Source organism: Amphiprion ocellaris, chromosome 18 (assembly GCF_022539595.1).
Source record: "Amphiprion ocellaris isolate individual 3 ecotype Okinawa chromosome 18, ASM2253959v1, whole genome shotgun sequence".
In the NCBI taxonomy this organism is placed as follows: Eukaryota; Metazoa; Chordata; class Actinopteri; family Pomacentridae; genus Amphiprion; species Amphiprion ocellaris.
In genome coordinates, this window is record NC_072783.1 from 7,694,878 (window position 1) to 7,700,877 (window position 6,000).

Genomic DNA, 6,000 nt, shown 5'->3' on the forward strand with positions numbered 1-6,000 from the left:
TGCCTAAGTTGTTTTTTTTAAATGCTTTTTAGTTTTTAATAAACATTTAACAGCCTATATGTAATCAATAAATGGCCTTTGCCTATCTTAAGAAAAATTCACTCAGAACTCTGATATGCTAACAGTACTAAATAAATCAATAAATACATGCATACACACAAAAATAAGTTAATACATTAACTGTGTTAAGATAAGATTTAGATTTTAAAAAAGTTGTTTATGTTTTTGCAGAATCCAGTATTGCTCACTGGTTGGTCATTACATTTTATTAGTTTGATTTCACTGTTTAAAATGATGCCACCTCTTTTCAGACAGAACCTGTGACAATAAAACAATACAAAATTTTTAGTTCCGTGTTAATAAAGCACTTAAAGCTTTAAGTATGGCTAAATGCTTTTTTCAAAATTAAATATATCACTCCTTAGGTGGTAGTGGCCCCAAGTTCAGTAAAGTTGGAAAGATATTCACAGATTCAGACTTCCAGCATCAATAACTCATTAGATATAGGTTGTCAAAACATAAACGGTGCCTCTTTCCCATTGTTGCAAGGCAGACAATGTGCTACAAGCCCAGTTTTATCAAAAGTAGCCGTCTTTCAAGCTACAGGAATAACATTGGTGTCTATGGAGTGAACAGGGTCCGTCTGCAATTTGCAAAACCGCTGCAACAGTAAAGAGAGACAAATATTCAATAACTTCACTCTTATACATTGTAGTGTCACTAAAATCACTGCAGCCTTCAACTGGCTCCTGTTGACAAAGTGTTTTAACAGAAATGTAAATGCTGTAATTTGATTCTTTTAATGAACCATGTAACTTGAATGGATGTGATGCTGGTGTGACCACAGTGCACATGTCTGATGTTGCTCACAGTGGTCCAAGGGACGCTCAGGGAGTTTGTGTGTTTGCTCACACTCAGGAAAAATTACAGGGAACATTGTTTGGGACTCATGTTGAACAGATTTGAAACATAACACATTTTTGTGGTTTCAGATAACTTTTGTTTCATTTGAGTATTTCTTTGAGCAATTTTGGACAATTTTTGTGCACGTTTCAACAATTATTGAGTAATTTTGCATATTTTTTGTATAATTGTGGAGCATTTTTGCATCATTTTGACCTATTTTTTTTATGTGATTTGAGGCCACTTTGAACTAATTTTTCCTAATTTGAGACACAAATGTCAGAAGCAAGACAAAAAATTACAAAATTGAGAAACAAAATGGCAGAAACTGCAACCAGATCAGTTCTACATGCATCCAGGTGTTACAGTCTATCTCATCCTAATGTTGGCTGTTTGGTGAACTTCCAGGAATGTTGGATGTTTGATGAACTTCCAGGATGTTTGATGGAGTTCCAGGAATGTTGGATGTTTGGTAAAGTTCCAGGATGTTGGATGTTTGGTGGAGTTCTAGGATGTCTGATGAAGTTCCAGGAATGTTTGGTAAACTTCCAGGATGTTTGGTGGAGTTCCGGGATGTTTGGTGAAGTTCCAGGAATGTTGGATGTTTGATGAACTTCCAGGATGTTTGATGGAGTTCCAGGAATGTTGGATGTTTGATGAACTTCCAGGATGTTTGATGGAGTTCCAGGAATGTTGGATGTTTGGTAAAGTTCCAGGATGTTGGATGTTTGGTGGAGTTCTAGGATGTCTGGTGAAGTTCCAGGAATGTTTGGTAAACTTCCAGGATGTTTGGTGGAGTTCCGGGATGTTTGGTGGAGTTCCGGGATGTTTGGTGAAGTTCCAGGAATGTTGGATGTTTGGTGAACTTCCAGGATGCTTGGTAAAGTTCCAAGATATTTGGTAAAGTTCCAGGATGTTGGATGTGTGATGGCGTTCCAGGATGTTGGTAAAGTTCCAGGATGTTTGATGAACTTCCAGAAATGTTGGGTGTTTGGTGAACTTCCAGGATGTTTGGTGAACTTCTAGGATGTTTGGTTGACTTCCAGGATGTTTGGTGAACTTCCAGGATGTTTGGTTGACTTCCAGGATGTTTGGTGAACTTCCAGGATGTTTGGTGAACTTCCAGGATGTTTGGTAAAGTTCCAGGAATGTTGGATGTTTGGTGGAGTTCCTGGATGTTTGATGAAGTTCCTGGAATGTTGGGGGTTTGGTGAACTTCCAGGATGTTTGTGAGCTTTTAGGATGTTTGGTAAAGTTCCAGGATGTTTGGTTGACTTTCAGGATGTTTGGTGAAGTTCCAGGATGTTTGATGAACTTGCAGGAATGTTGGATGTTTGGTGAAGTTCCAGGATGTTCAGACCTTCCGTCTCTCAGCTTCCTGTCGTCTTGTTTCCTCTGAAGCAACGTTAAAAGCTGTTTGCTGTATTTCTATCATCAACTGTAAATTCCATGCTGTGCTGGAGGCTGTACATGAAGCCCACGATCCAATTATCTGATATTATCTGGATGTGACTTCCTGTCTTCAACACTCTGAGTCTGACTGACGGGTTGATGATGAACTCCAGGAATCAGCTGATGGAGGCAGTTTCTCACATCAGAGCAGAGTTTAGATTAAAACCTGACTTTTAGGAAACTTTGGGGTTTGTTTTATTTAATTTACTGTTAAATTCAACGTGTTCCGTCTCCACTCACCTCATTTTAACTCACTTTATTATTAATCTACATGTTCACTGAAGCATCGTATCCTGAGCTGCAGTTTGTGGTAATTTATAAATGACTTTTTCATTTTTACTAATAAAAAATGCAATGATTGATGACTCTGCTGATTATTTTCTCATTAACTGATTAGTGATTTTGTTTAATATGTGAGAAAATAGTAAAAACTTTCTCCCCACGGAGTCCAGGACACAAATATTTAGACTACAGTAATGTGAAAGGAGTTCAGGAGTCAGATATCTGTTACTAGTTAAGATTTAACGTCAAAGTACCGTAGATCACTTTATCAAAATGTAAGGATTTGTTTTAGTGTTAAAGAACCAATCAGAAACAGATTTACAGGCTGATGATCTGTCTGGATAAAATAATAATAATAATGAAGGCAGAAATGAACAACATGTTGAGTTTTGGTGAATAAGACCAGATGTTAAAGTTGTTTTTGTCACTTTGGACATGTTTTAATTCAATTTGGGCATTTTTTGTCTAATTTTGAACTCATCTTTAGTCATTTTGGACAAGTTTTGTATCATTTTGGACACATTTAGGTCATCTGGACACATCTTGAGTAAATTTGGACTAGTTTCAAGTCATTTTTTTGACAGGTTTTATGTCATTTTGGACACATCTTAAGTAATTTTGGACTAGTTTCAAGTCACTTTGGACACATTTAGGTCATTTTAAACCAGTTTCAAGTTATTTTGGATAGGTTTTTATGTCATTTTGGAGACATCTTTAGTCATTTCAGACAAGTTTTAAGTAATTTTGGACAGTTTTTATGTCATTTGAGACGAGTTTTATGTCATTTCGGACACATTTCGGTCATTTTGGAATAGTTTTAAATCATTTTGGAGACATTTAAGTCATTTTGGACAGGTTTTAAGACAGGTTGGACAGGTTTCGTATCATTTTGGTCTCCTTTAAATAATTTTGGACAGGATTTGTGTCATTCTGGACACATTTAGGTCATTGAGAACATATTTTGTGTCATTTGGACACATCCTAGGTCATTTTGGACTCACCTCAAGTCATTTTAGATACATTTTAAGTCATTTTGGACAGGTTTTAGTTTTAAGTTATTTTGGACAGGTTTTAGGTTATTTTGGACACATTTAGGTGACTTGGACACTTCTTGAGTAAATCCACACACTTCAAGTCATTCTTGACACATTTAAGTCATTTTGGACTTTTATGTCATTTTGAGCCTCGTTTATGTAATTTTGGATGCATTTAAAATCATTTTTGATTAGTTTTATATCATCGTTGAACTTGTTTTAGATCATTTTGGGCTGGTTTTGGGTAAAGTTTGACTTGTTTTAGGTCGTTTTTAACTTGTTTTATGTCATTTTGAACTTGTTTTGTGTCATTTTGAACAACCGTTAAGTGACTTTGAATTAGTTTTGTGAAAATGGAGTTTCATACCTGCACGTTTTGTTGAATTTTTGGCTCGAAAATGTCTCAGAGCTTTATAATGTGGTCTAATTCTGACACCAGAGGGTTGTAAACGTGTCAAATAACCGTCAGAGCTGCAACTAAGCTTTATTTTAATAATTAATTATCCTGAGGAATCAATCAGCTGTTTGGTCTCTAAAACGTTAGAAAATGTTAAAAATGGTTTGTAACTTAGGACAGGACTTGTGTCATTTTGGATGCATTTGAATCATTAACCCTGGTTTTAGGTCTAGTTACTGAAATGCCAAAACAGTTGATCAATAATGGTTTAAGCACTGCAGCCGTATCCAGCAGGAAGTGGAAGGAAGGACATTCAGCTTCTGATTCTGGTTGCAAATCCTGATTATTTTAAAAATCAATTAATCTCTGGATTATCCTATTTATTTTTTTATGTAGAATACTGAAAAAGTCGCTACTTTAAATGTATATTTTTGTCTTAAACCTTCTAAATATTCTACTTTTGTTGTGTGACAAAAAAAGTCTGCTAATTTTCTGATGTCTGAGCTTTAAATCAGAGAATATTTGGTGTTTTTTCCTCTTTATTTCCTTATAAAATAACTGAAACCCTTGAATCAGCGTCTCCAGACCTGGCAGGTGTTAGCTTAGCGCTCTGCTGCAGCTGTTTCATCTTCTAACATCTGGGCAGAAAATCACATTGTTGGTTTCTCAGTGTGCCCTGTTGCCATGGTGACGGCGAGGCATCGCCACGGCGACCTTAATCACATCCATAGTGGAGTAAATGGAAGTCCTCTCTGCCTCTTTTCTACCTTCTCTTTTGATCTTTTTCTATCGCTGTCTTCCACTTGCCTTCGTTTCCGCCTCCCTCTCCTCCGTCCGCCTCCATTTTCATCCAACGCCGCCTCAATCCAGCCTTTTTTAACCAGTCGTTTGCCTCTTTTCTTTATCTTTCCACCCTTTTTCCCTTTATTTTTTAGCTCATAGCCTCACCTCTTATGTTTGCCTCGGCTGCTTGGTGTTTTTCCACCACTTTCTTCTATTTAAATGTAAATTTTTACGTAATTTAGGATAGGTTTGGATGCAATTAAGTCATTTTGAAGTTGTTTTAGGTCATTTTGAGTCTCTTTTATGTCATTTTGAACAGGATTTGTGTCATTTTAGTCACCTTTTACGTCATTTTGGACAAGTTTTGAGTCATTTTGAACTTGCTTTATGTAATTTTGAGCCTCGTTTATATAATTTTGGACAGGATTTGTGTCATTTCGGATACGTTTCGGTCACTTTGAACTTGATTTAGGTCATTTTGGACTTGTTTTATGTAATTTTGAACTGTTTTCTGTCATTTTTGACTGATTTTCGGTCATTTTAGACACATTTCAGTCATTTAGGACAAGTTTTGTGTCATTTTTCACACATTCAAGACATGCCTCATTTACATAATTGTGGTCAGGTTTTGTGTCATTTTGGATGCATTTCAGTTGTCATGTTGAACTTGTTTTAGGTCAATTTGAGCCTTGTGTAGCACTTGCAAATGGAAATAGACTACCATTAGTTGGGCTAAGGGCTAGGCTGTGATAAGGTTCAGCTCTGGGAGCTGTGTGAAAATTAATGAAGACAAAACACAAAAATTAGTTTACTGGTAATGTATTAAAAATAATCAACAGAAAATACTTGAATATATCAAGGCAAAAACAATAATCAAAATAATAATACAAAACACAAAACAATAACATTAAATCAGAATCAGAAAATCAAAAAAAAAAAAAAAAAAAATAATCAACCTTCCCCTGTCCTTCAATCAATCCAATTAAGAATAAGCAGCTTCACTTTCAACAATATAAAGTGACTATGTGCTTAGTTCAATTATCAATAGTCCACTGACAATTCCTGGTTGAAGTGAACGATAAGCTGATTCATAAAACAGTTCCAACAAGTTCCAACAAATTCCTACAAAGTCCAACAAAGTCCAACAAA